Below are 23653 nucleotides of genomic sequence, written 5' to 3' on the forward strand. Positions count from 1 at the left end.
CTGTGAACAGGTGAATTCAAACAGGTTATGTGCTTCCAGAGTGTAATAATCTTATAGGCATAGAGTTAAACACTCCCGTTCCAACACAGAGAAATAGGAAAGAAAGGGATGATAGTCCCAGGTAATTCAGAACCCAACAGAATAAAACATCAAATCAAGACTCAAGAATAATCTTTAACTTGATGCTCTGCCTGCCAGGCACACTGGGGCAGGAGTCCCACCTTCCAGACCCACTAGAGTATCCTTGCCCCAAGACTTTTCTGGGCACAGCCTACACAGCATCTCTCGCAGGCTGGAGTGATACACCTGTGGCTCTCCAAGTGTGCGCTTGTGGGTTACCTGCAGCCTGATCCCCCGCATCTCTGCTGAGCTTTTCCCTGGTAGGGGTCTCTGTTGAAGACTTGACCTTGCTCCGCGTGGCTCTGTCCTTTGAAATACAAGTGGAGTTAGCTACTTCTCCAGGGCTCTGTGAGGGGTGAGTTCAGCTACCCCGCTTTGGGTGGGAGTCTTCTGGTTTGTTGAAACCCAGGTGATACACTCCCCCTTTTGAATCCAAGGAAGAAGCCCTGATAGTCTCTGAATTGCCTTTTTTTTTTTTTTGCAAGTTTTTTCCTTGTCTTAAAAATGTTGCACATTTGAAGCAGTATAGCTCTGTGGTCCACTCTTAATAAATTTCAAGTCTCACAACCAACCTTCCTTCATTACTGTCTTTTCCTTTAGTTCAAATTGCTATTTTCCCTCTCAGGCATGGCTAATAAAAATCCCTGGTTCACACCCTTCCAGATATCCTTATCAGAAGTTCTCTTGACCACAGTCTTCATGGTCTCTTCCAAATCTGGTTGCTCATTTTTTGTAATACGGCTAAACTGAGACTTTCCCAAATTTTATTTTATTTATTATCTTTTAAAGATTTTATTTATTTATTTGACAGAGATCACAAGTAGGCAGAGAGAGAAGGGAAAGCAGGCTCCCCACTGAGCAGAGGGCCTGATGCGGGGCTCGATCCCAGAACCCTGGGATCATGACCTGAGCCGAAGGCAGAGGCTTTAACCCACTGAGCCACCCAGACGCCCCTCTTTCCCAAATTTTAAACTTATGCTTCCCTTTTGATAACAAATACTGTTAAAGTCATTTCTTCTTACTTGCATTTTACTGTAAGCATTCAAGAGAATCCAAGCTGCACCTTCAACACTTTGCTTAGAAAAAGTTCATCCAAATGTCCAATTTCATTCGTCACAAGTTCTGTCTTCCATAAAATACGAGGACATGAACATAATCAGCTGCATCCTTTACTACTTTGTAGTAAGGATGGCCTTTCCTTCAGTTTCTAACAACATGTACCCGATTGCCATCTAAGACTTCATCAGAATGGCCTTGAGTGTCCTGATTTCCACAGACATTCTGCTCAAGACCACTTAGGTATTCTCCAGGAAGTTTGAAGCTCGCTCTCTGTCTCTTCTCATCTCCTTCTGAGCCCTCACCAAAGTTGGTTGTAGTGCTCTGTTCCCAGTAAGGTAGGCTTTCTTTCTTCTAGCGTGCACTTCAGAATTCTTCCAGCCTCTGCCCCTTACTCGGTTCCAAAGCTCTTCATATTTGTAGGTATTTGTTGTGACAGTACCACACTTTTGATACCAGTTTTTTGTCTTGGTCAGTTAAGGCTGCTGTGACAAAAATCACGGACCACATGGCTTATGAACAGCAAACATGCATTTTTCACAGTTCTGGAGACTACAAATTCAAGGTCACAGTCGTAGTTTGTGAATAACAAAGCCTCTTACTAGGAGAATTATTATTATTGTACTTCATATTTTAAAAGCTGTAAAAGAAGAAAAATATTCCAAAGAAAATGAATGTCAAGTGTCTTGTCGAGTAGAGCCAGATTAACCTAAATAACCAAACCAAATATGTAGGACTTCTGTATTGAAATATATTATATTGTTTTATAGTTTTAGATATTATCTTCCTAAGAATCTTAAAATTATTTGACTATTTTTATTAAAACACTTCAATTGGTTTTATTTGAAGTTTTGAGGTGTCCCTTTCATTATTTAACAAGGACTTTCCCTCCTCAGAGCTCAGCAAAACCCATCTTGGAGAAAGTGATATTAAGAGCTGATGAGTAGATATTAGGAGGATTGGGCTGGGAGTGGTAGGAGGAAATGCAGAGACTCTGAGGTGAGGAAGAGCTGGATGCCTAGGAGAAATGAGAAGAATCTAATATGGCTAGAGTTTAGTAAAGAGGCGAAAGGGTGGTATGCAGATGGAAATCAGAATATGTGGAATTTTGTATGCTTTGATGAAATTATGGCAAGCATTGTGGGTAGTTTGGAAAATTTTCAGCTAGGGAGTAAGGTGTTTAGATTCAGATTTTATAAAGATCAGTCTGGTTGCCTCAGGAGGGATGCTTTTAAGGAAGGCATAATTGGGGATGCAGAAATCATTCAAGATATTATTAAGGGAGAAGCTTAAACCAGGTGGTGGCAGTGGGATGGGAAGAACTGGACTGATTGAGCGTGTATCTAGGAACCTGAATTAATGGTGTTTTATGATTGACTGGTTGTGTATGTGAGACAGAGGAAACACTCAAGTCTTAGCATCTGGGTACCTTGGATGATATAGTGACAACTTCCAAAACAGGGAAGGCCCTGAGAGAAGTAGACTTAGGGGCTGTGGAGAAGAGACAGTGTGTTTAAATGAACACACGTTGAGATTCAGGTGCTTCTAAAATACCTAGATTGAGATATTCATTTATCAGTACAATGTGTCTGGACTTTGGAAGAGAGGAATTGGCTTGAAATACAAATTTGGCAATCATTGGCATATGGTAATTGAAGCCTCCAGAATGAATGAGGTCAGCTAAGCAGGAGTACGGAGTGAGAGCATAACCTGACATGGTAACCCTAACTCAAAGCCTTGCAGAGGAGACAGTCTACCCAAGGAATGAGAACAGGAAGGGGAAGCACACATTACTCACCTGCTTTTTGTTGTAGCTATTATTGTTATTACTGTTGTATCAGCATTGCTTAATTTGTTAGCTAAGCTTTTTATTTTGAGATAATTGTGAAGTTATATGCAGTTATCAGAAATAATACAGACTCCTTATCCATGTTCTGCCAGTGATCTTGAAAACTGTGGTAAATATCACAGAGTATTGACATATATACAGCCATACGCAGAACATTTTTTTCACCTCAAGGATTCCTCATGTTGCCGTTTTTATAGTTCTACCTCCTTTATAACATCTTGCAATCACAAAGCTGTTTTACATTTCTCTAATTTTGTCATTTTAAGAATATGACAGAAATAAAGCCATTTAGTTCGTAGTCTTTTGAGATTAGTTTTTTTTACACTCAGCAAGATTCTCCAGAGATTCATGCAGGTTGTATTATTACTTCTTTTTTATTACTAAATAATACTCTGTGTTGTGGAGATACTACAGTTTATTTAACCACTCACCTGTTGAAAGATACCTGGGTTGTTTCCAGTTTGGGGCTATTATGAATAAAGCTCCTGTGAACATTCATGTACATGTTTTTATATGAATAAGTTTTTGTTTCTCCTGGATAAATGCCCAGGAATGCAATTGCCAGGCTATATGATAGTTGTGTATTTAGTTTTTAAAGAAATAGTCAAATGTTTTCCCAGAGTGTCTTTATTTTCATTCCTGTCAATAACACATAAATGATGTAGTTTCTCTGTAACTTCACCAGCATTTGGTGTTGTCTTTTTTTTTTTAAGCTGTTTTGATAGATGTATAGTGATACTCTCACATGATTTGAATTTGCACTTTGTTGGTGACTAATAATATTGAATACCTTTTCGTGCGCTTACTTACCATTTATATCTGTGTTCTTTGGTAAAATGACTTTTCATGTCATTGCCCATTTCCCAATTGGATGTTGTGTTTTTTTTACGGATGCATTTTGAGAGTTCTTCATATATTCTAGATGCTGGTTCTTTGTCAATTACGTGGTTGGCATGTATTTAATCTCAGTCTGTACTTTTTAAAATTTCATCTTCATAGGGTCTTTGGCAGGGCAACTAAATTTTGGTAGAGTTCATTTAACAATTTTATCTTTTGTGGATTGTGTTTTTGGTGTCAAGTCAAAGCCATGAGTTCTTTTCTAGCCCTAAATTCTAAGATTTCCTTATATCCTTTTTCTAAAAGTTTTAGAGTTCTGTTTTTTATAAGTTCATCATTCATTGTGAGTTAATTTTTATAAGATATGTCCTGTGTTGAAGTCCTTTTTCTTTGTGGATGTCCATCCCTGGATCAGTAGCTTTTTTGTCTTGGTAAAAATAAGATGGCATGTGTATATGGATTTCTTTCTGGATTTGCTTTCTCTTTCATTGATCTATGTGCCTGCCTCTCCACCAATATCCTACATTCTTGACTAACTGCTATTGCTCTGTTAAATCTGAAATCACATAGATTGATTCCTCATACTTAATTCTTTTTCAAAATTATTTTAGCTGTTCTAATTCCTTCCCTTTTTTAGATAAAATATGGAACAGATTTGTTTATATCTATTATACCTACAAAAATTTTGTTGGGAATTTTTAGAAATCATGTTAAATCTATGTATCAGTTTGAGGAGAATTGATGCCTTTATTGTGTTTAGTGTTCCACTTCTTGAACACAGTAAGTTTCCTTATTTATTTACATCTTTGAATTTTTTCATCAACATTTAGTCAGCATACATGTGTTGGATGTGTTTTATTAGTTTTACAAATTATTTCATTCAAAAAATAGGAAAGTGATATTGTATTCTTTTTGCAGGCGGGGGAAGGACGGAGGGAGAGAGGGAAAGAGAGAATCTTAAGCAGGCTCTACACCCAGCATGGAGACCGAGGTGGGGCTTGATCTCATAGTCCTGAGATTATGACCTGAGCTGAAATCAAGAGTTGGATGCTTACTGACTGAGCCACCCAGGCATTCCAGTGATACTGTATTCTTAATTTTGGTATCTACACATTTATTTCTAGTGTATACAAATTTTGATGTCCACATATTCAGTATTTATATATAAAGATATAATTGAATTTTGTACATTTAACTTGTATCTTTTGACCTTATAAACTTACTTATTCATTTTAAAGTTGTTTTAGAAGTAGATTCCTTTGGATTTTCTACATAGACAACCATGGCATCTGCAAATAAGAATAGTTTTATTTCTTCTTTTCAGATCTATTTGCTTTTTACTTTTCTTCCTTGACTAACTGCCCTTGATAAAACTTCCAGCACTAGAACTTTCAGTTCCTGTCCAGAAGTATTGCAGTAGTAGTAAGAGAGTAAAGGAGAGTGGACATCCCTGCCTTGTTCCTGATGCTAGGAAAAAAGCATTCCGTACTTTACTGGTACTACTTAAACTATAAGTTATTTTTAGATGCTCTTTATCAAGGTGATGGAATTCCCCTCAGTTCCTCTTACTGAAACTTTTAATCATGAATCGATGTTGAATTTTGTTACTTTTTCTGAATCAGTGGATATGATCATATGATTTTTCTTCTGTTATCTGTTAATATGGCGGATTGCATTCATTGATTTTTGAATATTAAACTCTCCTTGCATTCCTGAAATAAGTCCCTGGTTTATGTTGTAAAATTCTTTACATTGCTGAGTCTTTTCACCAATTTTATTGGAAATTCTTGCATCTGTACTAATGAGAGATATTGGTGTGTAGCTTTCTATTTGATACTTTCCCTGGTTTTGGTGTTAGAATAATTCCAAAATCATTTTTCTCTTTTCAATTTCATTGATTTCTTTAATTTCTGCTTATATGAGTTTATTGTGACCTTTTTTCTGTTCACGAGGTGAGAGTTTAAATTATTGATTTGTGAGATTTCCTTTTCCAAAAAGAAAAAAATTTATTGCTACAGATTCCCCTCTAAGTACTACTTCTGCTGTGTCCCAAAAATTTTTAAAGGCTGGATTTTCATTTTTACTCAGTTCAGTGTAAAAAAAAGAAATTCCCCAGGGTGCCTGGGTGGCTCAGTGGGTTAAAGCCTCTGCCTTCAGCTCAGGTCATGATCCCCAGGGTCCTGGGATCGAGCCCCGCATCGGGCTCTCTGCTCAGCAGGGAGCCTGCTTCCTCCTCTCTCTCTGCCTGCCTCCCTGCCTACTTGTGATCTCTCTCTCTCTCTCTGTCAAATAAATAAATAAAATCTTAAAAAAAAAATTCCCCTGAGACTTTTGATCCATGGATTATTTATAAATATATTGTTTAGTTTCTAAGTGTTAGGGATTTTTCCTGTTATCTTTCCATTAATGATTTTAAATTTTACTCCATTGTGATCAGAGAACACATTCTTTAAGATTTAAGTTTAAAAAAAAATTTTTTTAAAAGATTTTATTTATTTATTTGACGGAGAAAGAGAGATCACAAGTAGGCAGAGAGAGAGGAGGAAGCAGGCTCCCTGCTGAGCAGAGAGCCGGATGTGGGGCTCGATCTCAGGATCTGGAGATCATGACCTGAGCTGAAGTCAGCGGCTTAATCCACTGAGCCACCCATGCACCCCTAAAAAAATGTTTTTATTGATGAACTTGTTTTATAGTCTAGCATGTAGGCTTTCTTGGTATGTATTACATGGGCTCTTGAAAAAGAATATGCATTCTTCTGTTGTTGGATCACATGTTCTATAAATGTCGGTTAGATCCTGTCGGTGGTGGTGTTGTGTTCTTGTACCTCCTTTCTGATTTTTTTTTCTCTAATCATTGCGTCAGTTGCTGAGAGGGTTGTTAATGTCTTTCACTCTCATTGTGGATTTATCTATGTCTTGTTTCATTTAAAGTTTTTACTTTACATATTTTACATGTTATTAGTAAATACACATTTGGATTTCTGTATCTTGGTGGTATGGCCCCTTTTTAATGATGTTCTGTCTCTCTCTGTGTCTGGTAATTTTCTTTGCTCTGAGGTCTACTTTTTCTAATTACTACAGCACTCTTGCTCTATTTTGATTACTATTTAATGGCATACCATTTTCATTTTTTTAAAAAAGCTTTTATTCATTTATTTATTTGAGAGCAAGAGTGTGCGTGAGCAGGAGAGGAGCAGAGGGGGAGGAACAAGCAAACCCCACACTGAGTGCAGAGCCTGACTCTAGACTCAGTCTCAAAGATCCTGGGATCATGACCTGAGCTGAAATGAAGAGTCTGATGCTCAATCAACTTAACATCCAGGTGCCCCCAATTTTCAATTTTTTTTTTTTTTAACACTCAGCCTACCTTATTTTTAAAGTGGGTTTCTTATTGAGAGCATATAGTTAGATCATGTTTTTTAATCATCCACTAACAATTTGTCCTTTTATTTAGTGTACTTACCTCCCTCTTATGTCCCTTTACTTTCTCCATCTACAATAAAATTGTCTTAAATACTTTACATACATTTAAAAACACATCAGACACTGGTATATTTGTTTCCACCATCAAACATGATATAGAAAACTTGAGATGAAGGAAAGCCTATTGTATTTATCATATCTTATCTTTATCATGTTATTTCTTTCTGATACTCCAAGGTTCTTGTTTTTTCCTTTTTGTTTATTGAGCTGCTTTATTAGTTACTAATTTTGTTTAGATCTGCTGTTGAAAATTCAAGTTTTTCTTCATGTAATAATGTATTCTATTTCATTCTATTTCATTGTCCTTCCTGAAGGATTGTCACTGGATTTAGGATTCTAGGTTGATGGTTCTTTTCTTTTAGCACTTGGAAATGTGCCACTGTGTTTTGATCTCATGGTTTCTTATGAGAAATCTGCTGTGATTTGAATCGGTTTTCCACATGTAGGTAGATTCTCTTTTCTCTCTTGGTGTGTTCAGGATTTGGGATGGAGGTAAGGAGATCATTACTCTTCAGAAGTTTGACCATGAGGTGTCTTGCTTGGTATATATCTCTTGCCACATTTAGAGAGTTTTTAACTATTATTTGGATACTTTTTCAGCCCTACCCTTTTTTATTGAATTGCGTGACATATTTAGATCTTCGGTTATTATTCTGTAGATCCCTGAGCTCTGTTTAATTTTTTCAGAAAATTTCTTTTGTTCAGATTGGATGATTTCTGTTCAGTTTTTTCTTCTAGTTCATTTATTCCTTCCTTTTCAACCTGTGTTTTAGCTGTTGAGCTCATTCATTAAGGTTTTTATTTTGGTTCTTGGGTTTTTCAGCTCTAAAATTTCCATTTGGTTCTTCTCTTTTATATCTTCTATTTCTTTGCTGAGATAATTTTGTTTTCCTTTGTTTCAGGCATGTTTGTAGCTGTTCATCGAAGTGTTTTTTATAAGGGTGCTTTAAAAATCTTTGTCAGATAATTCTAACCTCTCATTTTTTATTTACCATCTCATCTATTGACTGTCTTTTTTCATTCAAGTTGAGATATTTCTGGTTTTGATATGAGAAGTGACTTTGGGTTTTAACCTGGATATTTTTGGCATTATGTTGTGAAACTGGATCTTATTAACCTGTTTAAGTTGACTTCCTCTGAGAGTGCTCTAGCTGGGGAAGGGATGGGACCATTTTATTGCTGGCAGACGGGAACAGAAGTCTGGGGTGTTCCCCACTTGGTCTCCACTGACACCCGAGGGAGGAAGGGGCTCCTTGGTATTTCAGGCACAGGTGGTACTTGTGACATGTCTCTCCCCCACCATAGGCCTGTGCCATTACCACCCTAGCTTGAAGGGACAGGAGTGTCTCATTAACTGCTTTACACATGGCCTCCACTGATCACCAAGGGCTGGAGTGGTGGAGTATCCTTGCTACAGTGGCCACGTCCTGATATTCCACTAATTCTCCTCTGATACCACTGCATGAGGGGAGGAGGGAAATATTTTTACTGGTAGGTGAGGGATGGGAGTTCTCTGTCTGCACATGGTATTTACTAACTCTCCCTACGTGTCCTCCTCTGATCCCCCTTCATCGTGGGGGCTATGGTTCATCTTTACAGCCTTGCGAGGGTGGAAGTTCAGGTTTTTCACTCAGCCTTAGCTGGCATTGGTGGTGTATGAGGCCAGTTTCTTACATCATTTTTGGCAGGTGGAGGGCAAGTATTGTCTAAAAGTTTTCTGTCTTCCTTGGCTGCCCTTTTCCTGATGCTTTGGCTAGAGAGAGCGGACTTTTTTGTCTGTGTCCCATTGGCATTTTTGGGTTGCTAGCTTCTTCAGTTCCAAGTCTAGGATATGTGGGGCAAAATGAAAATCCAGGAATTCACGACAGCATTGTTCTTGGGTTGTAAGTCCCTACCCAGCCTGCCTTTTTCCTGTTTTTCAGAGTTTTACAATTGTTTTATATATAGTGTCGAGTGCTTTTAGTTGTACTTAGTGATAGCATTGGGGGCAAGTATGTATGTACCATCTGGAAGTAGAATTCCTTCACCTGCTTTTCATTGTGGCAAAAAATAAAAATAAAAACACTTTGTAGATGGTGTTATAGATGATGTTATGGAGAACATACCCTAGAATTTCAAGGAGAATAATAATAATTAGTATAATTATTATTATATTTTCAAAAATTTTATTTATTTGATAGTGAGAGAGAGCGAGAGCACAAGCAGGGAGAGCAGCAGGCAGAGGGAGAGGGAGAAGCAGACTTCCTGCTGAGCAGGGAGCGTGATTCAGGGCTCCATCCCAGGATCCTGGGATCATGACCTGAGCTAAAGGTGGACACTTAACCGACCACACCACCCAGGCGCCCCTCAGGGAGAATTACTAACATTGGATTGGGTCTTCCAAAGACAGAGCGATTCGTACCTCTGGTAATTTAGTTATCGTTTAGCTTGAAGACCTGAGTTGCTGCCTGGTGACTGACAGTGACACAGTGTTCTTTGATTTTCTTTCCATGTGCTATTTTAGTCTTGGTTTTGTATATGCAGTAGAGTAGGAAGCATATTGGGTAGGATTACACCTTTGTAAGTCATTTTCAGTTCTGATGTGGTTTAGGTGATTCTGCTCGCCTTTAGTCCAATGGGCCAAATGCCCTTTCATATCAGTAAATTGATAAAACTTATCTCTTATAAATGCTTTTAATCATAAATACTCCAGCCATTTTATTTTTCTCTCTTTTTTTAAACTTTGGGTTTTAAAATTTTTTTACTTCTAGATGAACTGGTAGTAAAATTGGATTTTTGCACAGTCCCATGAATTTCAGAACATGAATAGATTTTGTATACAGTTCAGTGTTAAAATGTAGAAGCTTCATCACCTCAAAAACCTCCCTTACGCTGTTTATTTGGAGTCGTATCCTCCCAACCCTAAACCCTGGCAACCATTATTCCTTTATTCATTACTATAGTTTTGTCATTGGCTGCATTTAGTATAAATGGAATCACATGTTGTGTAACCTTTCTAGGCTGGCTTCCTGTAATTGCTGATATTCATACAAATCATAGCAGTAGCCTATTCTTGTTTTTTTTTTTTTGTTTTTGTTTTTGTTTTTTTTTAATTTGCTGAGTGGTATCCCATTATATATGTGTGTGTATTACAGTTTACTTATTTGCCCATTGGGTTCTTTCCAATTTATAGCAGTTACAAATAAAGCCACTGTAAACATTAATATACAGACCTTTGTGTGAGTATGTTTTGATTAGAGTGGGAATTGCATGGTTACATTATAAGTGTATGTTTATATAAGAAATGTCCAAACTGTTTTCCTAGAGCAGCTGTACCATTTTATATCCTCCCTCCAAGTCTTGTCTTCCCACCCCTATCAAGAGTGTTTGCCTTTACTTGTTGGAGCATTTTTATAAGGCTTCTTTAAAGTCTTTGTCAGGTAATTCCAATATCTGTATCATTTCAGAGGAGTTGTCTACTGTCTTTTTCTATGGCCAGTTGAGAATTTTTCCTGTTTCTTCATATGCTAAGCTTGGATTTTATCATAAACATTTTTATTATTATGAGACATAGGGTCTTTTAAAAATTCTGTGGAAGGGACACCTGGGTGGCTCAGTGGGTTAAGCCTCTGCTTTCGGCTCAGGTCATGATCTCAGGGTCCTGGGATCGAGTCCCGCATCGGGCTCTCTGCTCGGTAGGGAGCCTGCTTCCCCTTCTCTCTCTCTGCCTGCCTCTCTGCCTATTTGTGATTTCTGTCAAATAAATAAATAAAATCTTTAAAAAAAAAATTCTGTGGAAAACCTTGATATTTTGGTTTTAATAGGCAATTGATTCAGTTGAGTTCAGGAGTAAGATTGCAGCTAGCCCTCTGTGAATAGTGATTCCTATGTCAGTTCAGTTTTCAGAGCCTTTTCAGTGTTTTTTGGATCCCTCCTACTTATTTGCCACCCAGTGGCTAATCTGGGAAATGAGCAGTGCTCTATCCAGTAGTTTGTTCAGTTCTGAATGTCCATGTGTGCTGTTTAGGGGCAGGTCCATGCATGTGTAGCTTAGGGGGAGACCAAGAGTTCAAGAACTCCTCTCTGCCATCTCCCACTTTTGTTTTGGTTCTGTGGTTGGGAAGACGAGGCTTCAGTTACTGAGCTCTCCTGTGCAATGCCCATGATTGTGCCCATGTCTGGGGATAAGTGGTGGGAGGATAATGTGAGAACACAAGCAACAGGTCCCATTCTTGGGACCATTGTTCCTCCAGTGAGAAATGAAAGTTCCTCTTGCTCAGTGTTTGCTCCTGTGGGCTTCTGTTTTTGCTGCCTCCCTCTTCAATCATAGAAATGCTTGGGGTCCAGCACATGAGAAAATGGAGAAAATGGTACTTTTGTAATTTACTGTTCTTCCTCTATTTCCCTGCTGCTTAAGTAGCTGCAGCATACATCCTGTCCCAAGTTTTATAGCTACATTTAGTGAGACCGGCACGGTGGAGTATATTTGCTCCTTCTGACTGAGACTGGAATCCATTGGGCTTGCTTATCTTTTGGGCTTGAAATAATGGGAAGAGAACAGGTAGATCTAGGTTTTGTGGAGTCTGAAGGTCATACAATTTGGAAGTCCTCTTTAAGGAAAGGAATACATGTTATGAATACAAAATTAGGCATAGTGTTTTGGATGGGGCTGTGAAAGTGAAGGGCCCTAAGGCTTCAGCTTCAATGGCTTTAATAAAAACCTGACTATGGGATGTTTTTACTCAGTTTTTCTCTTAATACTCCTAAACATAAAAATACAACCTTTATTATCCCCGTCTTACAGATTAAAAAAAACAACAACCCAGATTTAAAAGGTTAAATCGTGCCGATATAAGGGACTTTAGAACTCAGATTTTCTAATTCCAGAGTATATGGTGTTTCTCCTACCTGTAGGACTTTATGAAATAAATAGATTAGAGATTAGGAAAGCCATATAGGCTCTTGGTTAAGAGCATAAGCTCAGAAGTCAGACTGCTGGGGTTCAGTTTTGGCTCTGCCACTGATTATATGTGACCTCAGCGGCATTCCCTAACCTTCCTTAGCCTTCTTCCATATGTCTGTAAAATGGGGGTAGTAGAACTTAGCTTCTTAAGGTTGCTGTGAGGATTAAATGGTTAATGTAAAGCATTTAGAATAGCTTATGGCATATAGTTATTGCTTTTCATCCACTATGTATAACTGTGCATTCAGATAAATCAAATTTTATTTACTATATTAGCAGCCTTTAGATACAAAAGTCATAAGGTAAGGAGATTTTTTTCATCTAACATGTAAGTCATATTAGGTGTTTGGAATACCAGTTGAGAAATAGGTTACATATTATAAATTGATAATACTTTTACTATTTGTCAAGAAGTAATCATTGGTTTTTAAGCTTAGGGATGTTAATCTATCTAACAAGCAAAGCCAGAAGAAATGTTTTCCATGAGTGACTGGAAAATCTGAACGATTTAGGTTAAATATTTTGGGGAAATGGCCAAATAACACAGAAAGATAGAATAGTTCAACAAAAAGAAGAATATACCTTTTCCTACAGATAATGTCTTCTACACTCTCAGACTCTTTTGTAAAATGGAGACAGTATCAATCTGTATTATGTTATTGACTTGTAACGGTCATGAAATTTAAAACAATAACATTTATTACTTCACAGTTTCCATGGGTTGGGAATTTGGGAGTGCCTTTGCTTTGGGACTCTGGCTGCAGTCAAGGTGTTGGCTTCGGCTGCATTCATGAGACGCCTTGACCAGGGCTGAAGTATCACGGTAGGGTGGTTCTCTTACATGCCTGGCAAGATTGTGTTTCATGGGGTTCCTAACCACATAGACTTTTGCATATGACTCCTTGAGGTCCTCATGATCTTGTAGCTGGTATCACTTGAGAGCAAGCAGGTAAAGAGAGATGAAGGGAGTATTCAGAGTGTCTTTTATGTCCTAGCCTCAGAATTCTCTCTCATTTTTGCAGTATCCTAATGGTCACAGAGATCATCCCATTTTAGTGTGGAAGGGGGCTACTGGGAGATGGCCATCATGGAGACTGGCAACCACCTTATCTTCTAAGATTACTTTAACACTTAAATGAGATTATTCAGGGGAAGCTTTTAGAAGCCCATATGTGCTGCATGCAGTCCCTGTTTGATTACTGTGCTTTTCCACTGTTGGTCAGTAGAAATCAGTTTCTAGTTGTTTCCCCAATACAGAGGAAGGTGTCTGTGTCTGTGAAAAAGAGATGTACACGGATAAGGAAAATCTTGGCCGTCCTTGCATTTATTTGTTTGCTTGTTTAGAAGCTATGTTGGTTTTCACTTAAGTATCAAGTGATAGTAGTAATTCGTGTGTGAGGGCAGAATATTGATAAATGCTATAAGCAACAATTTTGACCCACAGTAAACTCATGTAATTACTACCTAGCACATGATCGAGGAAAATATTGGATTTCAAGTCTGATACATGCATTTTTTTATGTGTGATTATCACTTAACTTCTACTTTCCCGAAGGTTAAGCAGATTCAAGATGACACTTATTAAATTATTTAGAAAACGATGTGTAACAAAAACGTTGTGAAAAAGAAAGCATGAAGAGAACTCAAATGTTTTTCTTTAAATGGAAATATATAAATATTTGGCCACTGGAAGGTTCCATATTTTAAAAGATGATATTGAAGATATAGATGCTCGCTGTAACAATTTTAGACAGTACAGAAAGATATAAAGGGCTCCATATTTTTTAGCAAAGATGTTAAATCAAATAGTTACTGATTATGAATAATTGTGTGCATGTACAAGTAAAGTGTTGGTGTTGCTTCCTTTTTTTTTTTTAACATTGGAAAAAAAATAAGATATATTACAAAAGTTCTTCAGAAATAAAAGATCTTACAACTCTGTCAAAATGAAAAACTAGTCATTTGAAAGCCCCTTAAACAAAGGTGAGACAGAATAAATACTTCTTTTCTAATTTCTTTCCTACATGTACTATTTTGAATGAGGAAACTTCTTGTTTTAGGATTCATTGAGATTATTTCCATTTAGGTTAATAAGCTCTAGAGTTATCTCAGTGAATACTGTGACATCATTAATAAAATTCACAGAACTTTAGGAGGGAAATTGAGCCAAAACCAAAAGTAGATGTGGCATAAAAAAGATGTCAATCACTGATTTTTTTAAAAAAAGATTTTATTTATTATTTATTAGACAGAGATCACAAGTAGGCCAAGAGGCAGGCAGAGAGAGAGGGAGAAGCAGGCTCCCTGCTGAGCAGAGAGCTGGATGTGGGCCTGATCCCAGGACCCTGGGATCATTACCTGAGCTGAAGGCAGAGGCTTTAACCCACTGAGCCACCCAGGCGCCCCACTGATTTTTTTTTTTTTTTTAATACTTCATATTAGCATTTCTTTGGCCCACATGTGTAGTTTACATTGTTTTGCACTGAACTCTTAGGATCAGGATTTCTTTTCCAGTATTAAAGTAAAATGGAAACTTAAAAAATTGAGGAATTAGAAACACTTATATAACAGGTATTGGTACCTGAGGACATTATCTTTTTGTATATAAAGCTTCTAGATAGAAAACCACTGTGTTCCTCAAAAATAGCAATTTTACTTCCTTGATCTTTCCCACTTGAAAGCAATGTTTTGATTTCTTTATAATTGTGAAGTGTTTACTTTTTAAATGTTTGATCTGAGCTCAGGGAAGCTTTCAGTTTCTAGAATAGTTCGGCATTTTTTCCCCTGATAAGATGTGGGTCTCTTTGTACTGAGCTTGCAGAGTTGAGGCTGTGGGTTTTGGATGATCTGAATAGTTAAATTCCCCAGTTAGTCAGTAGTCTTGTCCCTTAGCACTTCCTCTTCACAAAGGAAGCTGTAGTACAAATTAATTGCTAATGAGGAGGAAACAAACCAAAACCAAAATGAAACAAAAACAAATGACTTTTATACCTGTTCATTTGAAAACTGTCCAGGATCTATGAATATATAAATCCTTACTGATTTCTACGTAGAAGGACCAACTATAAATGTAGGGACAAAGATGCCAAAAAATCGTGAAGGGTATTAGTCCCCAGGTTAGTACTAATTATGCACATGACAGTGAGCATCATTATGGGATGATATTTAAAAAAATAAAATTAATTTATTAATTGCCAGTAACAAATTGTCAAACTGTCAAATGAGGCAGGTTTCACAGCGGGTAATACACCTCTCCCGCTACCTTTGCCTATCCTGCCCACCACCCATTCCCACTGCTCATTGGAATGTTGAAGATAATGACCAATATTATTAGCTTTGAGGCATGAGCTACATTTTTTTTCTAGAAACATACTGCTTAGCGTCTAATGTATTTTATCTATTTAAATAGTAATCATAGCATATATCTGATTGTAGTCAATTGAGCATGTAGAGAAATTCTGCCCATCTACTCTTGTAGCCACAGAATGCATCCTTAATAATAGCTATGTTGCAAAACATGTTTTAAGTTGAAAGATAATGGGAGAGGACATGGGATAGAGAATGACTGACACCCACCACATTATCTCCTCATCTCCTTGTTTCTGCCTCATGAATTTGAAAACAGCTTTCATTGCTTGTGTTGAGAAACTTTCTTCCACTGCCTTTTTCACACAGATCCATTCATACATAAGGAATAAACTGGTAAGATGCCTGTTAAGGTAGAGGTGTGCAGTCTTGGTGTAAAAGAGAGTAAGTCTAACTGGTCTGATTGTTACCTGTGACCATTTTAGCCTGATGCTTTAACTACTTGAGCCCACCAGTGCTATCAGTTTTTAATGCCTAATTTATATCACCCAGTCCTAAGAAAATAAAAAACTTAAAAATTAAAAAAGAGGACTGCCTGGCTGGCTCAGTCAGTAGAGCATGGGACTCTTGATCTTGGAGTTGTGAGTTTGACCCCCATGATGGGTATAAAGATTACTTAAAAGTTGAAAATATTTTAAAAAATGTATATATAGATTACTCAGTCTGTGTATGTGTGTATGTGTGTGTGTGTACACGTACATGGTTGTTCTCACAGTTGTTCTCCTACCTGGCTGTAGCTTCGAATCAATCACCCGGGAAACATTCAGTATTACGGATGCCTGACATCAACGCTACACAGTATTCTCATTTAAGTGGTTTAGGGTAGAAAATGGCTGTGTATCTGCATTTAAAAAAAAAAAAAAATTATTTATTTATTTATTTGACACAGAGAGAGAGAGAGAGAGAGAGATCACAAGTAGGCAGAGAGGCAGGCAGAAGAGAGGGGGAGCAGGTTCCCCACTGAGCCTTCCAGGTGCCCCTGTGCATCTGCATTTTTAAAAGTTACTTGTGTTTTGTTGTGTGTGTTGAAAGTGATTTATTTGAAAGGAAATTGCACTGTGGAAACTTTTTAAGGCCCCTACAAGTTCTGATTCAGCAAATTTCTTAGAGTAAATACAGCTACATTTTATATTTGAATGTACTCTCTCCCCACTACCCAGCCCTGAAGAAACCAGCAAACCTGGTGTTACTTTGGTTGCTGGCACTGCCTAAATTATTTTGAACTGAATCACATATTTCTGGGATGACGAGCCAGGAAAGTGATGTTGGATTTTCAGATAGGGTTGACCTAGTCCTGATGAGTTTGTCATTTCTGTCACCTACCAAATCAGTCAGCTTATGTTTCTCTTTTAAACCAGTTCCAATAGAAAATAGGAGAGGGGCGTCTGGCTGGCTGGGTCAGGTCAGTAGAGCATGCAACTCTTGATCTCCGGGTTGTGAGTTAGAACCCCATGCTGTTGGTAGAGTTTATTTAAAACAAAAAAAGGGAGGGGGTATGATGTGATGAAGGGAACATAATTCTGTGAGTGAAATATGCTTTGGTATATAGTAATCTTTTGAAATATGGGGGATTTTCAATGTAAGGAAAAGTTGTAGAACAGAATACACTACAGGCAGGCTGTAGCATGCTGTGTAGGGAGTAGCAAAGTTCAGCGTTACCAGGTCCTGAGGGCAGGTCACACCAGCTCCTGAAAATACTCCTCCGTGGCAGTCAGGGGTCAGGGTAGTGATCTCTGAGCCTTCCTTTACTCTTTCCATAGTGCTGAGCTGAAGGAACTGTTGAGAGATCAGTCTGTGAGGGTGCCCGGAGATTTCAGTCTTGAGCCCCTGTTCTTATTCTCAGATGACCTCTCTCATCTAGACCATAAGTTTAACCTGTATGTATGTGGATGATTCACAAATCCTGCTGTCTGCTCAACTGTTTTTTGTTTATTCCATGGAACACTCCATGTAAAAGAAAAGAGGATAAGCTGGATCTCTGCCAACTAGAGCAAAGTGTTCAGCTACCTTCTCACTCATAACCTCCTGGACACTTAGCTTTTCCATGATAGTAGGGTATTACCACCTTGTCACTGCTCGGGCCTCTGAGCCCTTGGGCTCATTTTTGGGTTCATCCCCCATTTCACTCAGAAGTATCTGACTGTTGCCTAATCACATCTACCTCACAAAGGGCCCCAGGCAGGCAGTGCTTGCTGATAGTGAGCCACTTGGATGAAAATAGTGAAGATATTTAGATGAAAAGAAAGAATGAGATAGTGACCATAGAATTTCTGTGCAGTGGGAGAAGGTTAAGTGTTAAGGCAAAAAAAACTAGTTTCAAATGAGTCTCCTGGCTTAGGGTATCTAATTTTTAAGCAAGTATTGTGTTTGATACATAGTATAAATTTTATTCTCCCATGTTTGGGCTAAAACCATTCTCCTTGCCTAGAATTAGCTTTAAAACAAACAAATAGAAAGGAAAAGTTAATAACAAGGCAAGTTTGGGGATTCTGTTTTGTTTTTAAACACTTTTTCTTTTTAAGCAGGGGTCTCTTGCATATAAATATTACAAGTGCTTGCATTTCTTCTTGATATTTGTGCATTATCCATAGCAGTCTGTGACATTTCAATCCCAGATCATTTTTCCTTAGCTACCAAAGACCATTTTCCTCCTCGCCAGTTGCTACCTATCTGACCTGTACCTATAAATTATAAAATTTACTTTTAACCATAATAAATATCAATAGTAGTTATTTAAAATTTTATGTATTTAAAAACTTTTCAAGTTATTCTTGCATATATCCTATCATTTTAAGAAAAATTGATTTATGGGAAGACATCCTTTGCTCAATTCCAAGCTGAATTGAGAATGGTTTTCAGATTACTTCATCTGGTTGCCTTCCATTAGCACTGGCAGTCAAGAGCTGGCTAACCTGCCCCCATTACAGATCCTAGCAGGAACCTATCATGGAGTCTTAGAAATACTTTTTTTTACCTATTTATTAGTCCCTTTCACTTTTTGGAGGTACCTAGGTATATCTACCCATTATAAGTTTATTTTTACTGAGGAAATAAAATTTGAAAATTTAGGGTTGAGGGAGTTTGTATTTTGCTCTTATGTTAGATATTTGGGGTAATCTTCAGAGAAGGGTTAACACAATAAAAATGTTTGGTTACAAAAAGAACTCACTGGGCAGGTACCAGAGTAGTTATCTGTACAGTGGAATTTTAACTGAAAGGTAATGTCCTCTGGCAGGGAACAATGGCAAGTTCCTTCAAGAAGTCAATTATAAGGTTTGTTAATTCTACCAAAATATTAACCTCATGATCTTCAATTCCAGAGTGCCTTCTCCACCCTGCAAGTTCAGCTAAAAATATGCTGAAAAGCAAATTTCCTAAGGTAATAAAATAAAAATGTGGACCTAAATCTGTAAGATACAAATTAGAAAATAAGATCCCTAGTCAAACGTGACTATCTGACAAATTCTTTGCTCTCTTAAATTAGTAGCCTAGTCTTTTGGGATGTTAATAAAATAATGATTAAAAAATGTACATAGAGAAACCTTGTGGTTAAATGATTTACCCATCTGATAATTTTTACTCTGAAAATATATTTTTCTTAATTATGAGGTTGATGAGTATAACTGTAGCTTTTGGTGGCTCTTTCTTAATATATAAAAAAGGGAAAATTTTATTTTTACTGCTTATTGTAACAATTTTTTATAGATTTGAATGTCGAAGTGTTTTCGGTTACAAAGAACAGTTCTGTAAATATAGTAATTCCTTTTACTTTGAATTTCTTATAATCAGTTTTAGTTCATTGTTAGAATATGAGCATATAACTTAGCGGTTATAATTGAATTATATTAATATTAAATCTTTGTATGAAAAATTTAGATTTTTCATATAAAAATTTGGAAAATCATAGAAACATGTGATCAGTATTTAGTTATTTAAACAGTTTGACTATTACTAGCACTCATTGTGATTTATAGTGCGATTAACTAAACTTTCCTTTGTTATATTATTGCACTAGCACTTTGGGCAGTTGGAGCAAGGGGATAGAGCTCTGGTTGTTGGCCACCATGACTGTTGGGTGTAATGAATTTCAAGCCTCATGGCTTCCAGCTATCATTGGCTTTGATTTTAGAAACCTAAAGAATCTTGGAATGCTTGGATCTTAGACTAAGGCATAGAAAGCAGCCTTCAGTGCCCTGTGTGAATCCCCATGCAGGACCTCCTACTTAAGTTTCTGCTTAAACATCTCCATTGATGGAAAAATATCCAAGAGGAACTCACTTTGTTTTTTGACAGATCTGACAAAGTGTTTCCTCATATTGAACACCCTGAACTGCCTCCTAGAAACATCTATTAATTGATTACAGTTTTAAACTCTGAAACCACCCAATAAAATTAAATTTGATGTCTCTTCCTTTTGAGATCCCAAAAGGATATGACAACAGCACTTCTTTTCCAGAGTAACATTTTCATTTCCTTCAGCCATTCTGACCCCAGCAGCGTTGCTCAGCCTCTGTCCATAATCTGGCAGTGATCTGGCCCAAGGGAACTTTGGGTTCTTTCTGTCCTCACCTGATACAGACAATACTGGGTAGAGTGGACTCTCGTCCTTTCTTGCTGAACGGCGTAGTTCTTTTTGAGTACTTCACACTGATGACTTACATTGTAGTGTCATTTTACATGCTTTTCAGTTAAGACATGCCTCATTCTCTACTTTCAGACTTTTATTTGTTACAATTGATGCTACTAAGTATAGACTACAGGTGTTATTTTTCAGTGATGTAAACAAAGATGGCAGTGCTTACTTATAAATCTGTGGACGAGCTTTCATGTTACCTGCCTACTTTTATTACTCTGCATTTAGAGATATTTTTACTTAAACTTAATAGTGCTGCCTGTTAGCATTCAGATTTTACTCCTCAGTTAATATTGTCAGTATTCTCAGTCATTCATGTAAGAGCGGGTTTTGATGTGGAGGTTGGTAGAGTAACACTCTCTGGTCCCTGTGGTAAGGTGAAGAGTCTTTTGGGGGAGAGGAGATCCATGAAGAAAGTTGGAAGACACCAGACCTCAGCTTTAATTTTGCTTAAAATTGCTAGGATGGATTCTATAGTACTTTTCTTCTTCTAATTTTAAACATTCATGTCACGTGTAAGCAAACAGTTCTGTGTGTTAGATTCTTTGCCGAGTAGTTGAATGTTCATGGGACAGAAACTGTGGTGTTTGTTGAAACTTTACAGTGAGATTTAGATGGTTACAGCTGCCTTTTAGTCTTCCGAAACATGTCATAAGGTATGTTGGTTTTGTCAAGTTTACCTTAGCCTTATCATTTCCATCTCTCCTCCTGCCCTAACTCCCACCATCTTCTTTACCAAGAGTTAAGTGACCCCAGATCAGGGTGGTGGTGAAGATGTGATGGGCAAAGAGTTGACACAACTCCGTTTTGCTCTGAAAAAGAAACATAGCTCAGAAAATAAGTAGAAGCGTTACTTGAATTCTCATACTGGAACTTCAGAAGAGAACTCCCTTTTAATAGTGTCTCTCCTCTCCTCTACCTCAGTTTATCTGATGTGCCATTCTCAGTTCTGTGTAAAAATAGCACACATTCAGACTCCGTAAGCACATTAAAATGGTTGCTTTGGAGGGAGGAAGGAGAGTGGGGGTGGAGTATGGAATAAAAGGAACCTAACTAGTTAATTAAAATTATCTTTATAGCAGCAGTGTTAAACTTTGTTGCGGGTTTTATGGTAATCTATGAAGTTTCAAATCTATTCAAGTCTGTATCTTAGACTGTATCTTGAAGATTTCCAAAATTCATCATATAAAACTCTTGATGCCGACTAGATTAATTGAAGATTATGAATTACATGGCAGATCAGAATCCACAATATATTACCATTCTTCCTGTTACTATTCACCCGTAGAGTTGAGTTTTTTAATTCAAATTGAAGTTGAGTTTTAACTGCATTGTTGAATCAGGTTTTTGACATTTCTGAAAAATATAAAAGCATTTTTGATATAGCTAATGTTTAGAAGTTTATCCTAGGTCTGAATTTACATTTAAATGATACTGCTTTCTGTGTATCTGTCTTACCTTCAAAGTAGGAAACAAGTACTTAGTTATTGCTTTTTAAATTGTAGCAAACTCTCTGGGATCCAGGTAACCATAGAACTTAGTACTTTGAAGATGAGAGTTTTGGTTCTATGTGTATGTTCATAGATAAACACATTACATATTTATGTTCAACTTTTATGAAAGAGGCCGGGGTCAGATAAGCTGATATGAGAGATTTTGTGAAGAAAATAATTTCCAGGATATTATATGATACCCAACTCTTTGGTTCTTTTTTTTTTCCTTTGGTTCTTTATTGACTATGACCATCTATAAAAGTAATAAGTCAAGTTATGAAGAAGATTTGCTTTAGAAAATTGTATTCAGCATAGTTTTGGTGTCATATTTTAATTCTTCAAAAATTGGTTATTTTTTTTCTCAGAACTATGAATGGTAACTATCACAAAGCAAAACACTATTCCCAACTATTCCAGGTTATGTTTACCCCCTACTCCTAAATCAAAGAAAATACATAACTCTAGGCATGGAAAATGAATTGTGTGCCACTATGTACTTAAGTGTAAAACATACACAACAAATTTCAAGACGTTGGGAATGCGCTCAGAATTGGTTTAGGAAGTCATATTAACGGGGCGCCTGGGTGGCTCAGTGGGTTGGGCCTCTGCCTTCAGCTCAGGTCATGATCTCAGGGTATTGGGATTGAACCCCGCATCGCATCGGGCTCTCTGCTCAGTGGGGAGCCTGCTTCCCCCGCCCCCCGCCTGCCTCTCTGCCTACTTGAGACCTCTCTTTGTCAAATAAATAAAATCTTAAAAAAAAAAAAAAGTCATATTAACATTCACCGGTTTTTCAGTGATTTTGTTGAAACCGGGATCTTTTCTTTATAGGAGATCTAAATTGAAAGAGAACTTGGTGTTGCAGGAGTACAGACTGAATATTTAAACATCTCTATATTGAATGTCATAGTGTGCCAAAAAATTGGAATTAGTTTGTTGAAATTAAGATTTGAAATAAAGTAAGATAAATCAGTGCTCCCTTTCATTTCTTTTCAGGAGATATGTATGTGGTCCAGTACTTTTATGTCATTTTTCTCTTACTGCAACAAATGTAAACCATTCTACTTTCTTTTCTCCTTTTACTTCAAGTGCTAGTAAGAGCGTAACACATCTGTTAATTTGTGTATTGTGCCCCGATTCAGGTTTTGTACCCAATTCTCACCCAATCACAGTGTCCAAGTAGGTAGAAGAAGCTGACTGGCAGGCCTGGGTGATCTTTCTATTCCTGAAACTTGGGTGGAAAATAGATCAGTCCCACACAGGGGATTTGCTCACAGACCATGTGAGCAAAGAGAAATATTTTCCCCCAAATCAGAGTGCTTTTAACGGAAAATAGGAGCTATATGTATACTGGGTGGGGAAATACATTTATGTCTATTATAATCTACTTGAGAAAAGCCAGTATAGAAAAATGCACTTTTGTGGCTGATTATTTTCTCATCTTAAGAAGGCTTTGACAATGAGTTTCCTTTTTAGCTTGGAAAGTTACGATTTTGTTAATTATAAAAAAGTTAGGGGCTCCTGTCTGGTTCAGTCACTTAAATGTCTGCCTTCTGCCTGGCTCATGATCAGAAGGTCCTGGGATCGAGTCCCAAGGGCTCTCTGCTCAGTGGGGTGCCTGCTTCTTTCTCTCTCGCTTCAGTCTCTCTCACTCTTGTTCTCTCTCAAATAAATAAATGAAATCTTTAAAAAAATTTATTAAAAAGTTAAAATTTCAAAATATTTATGAGTTTTGTGAACCCTGGCTACTACCGATGTGTCTAGGGCCACTGCAGATACGCCGTTCACTATTCACCTTGTAACGCATGTCATCGTTGGCCCCTGGGGTTGTAGACCGCTGAGCTCTGAAGGGTTGCTATACTGGAGTTCATGACA

General features: G+C 37.4%; 1 protein-coding gene across 9 annotated transcripts in view; it reads left to right on the forward strand.

Annotated features, from left to right (window-relative positions):
• The window catches only part of BBX (BBX high mobility group box domain containing), a 273737-nt gene that overhangs the window by 79088 nt on the left and 170996 nt on the right, over window positions 1–23653 (forward strand). The gene's annotated exons all lie outside the window — the stretch shown is intronic.

Source organism: Lontra canadensis, unplaced genomic scaffold (assembly GCF_010015895.1).
Source record: "Lontra canadensis isolate GAN:19392208 unplaced genomic scaffold, GSC_riverotter_1.0 scaffold6, whole genome shotgun sequence".
Lineage (NCBI taxonomy): Eukaryota > Metazoa > Chordata > Mammalia > Carnivora > Mustelidae > Lontra > Lontra canadensis.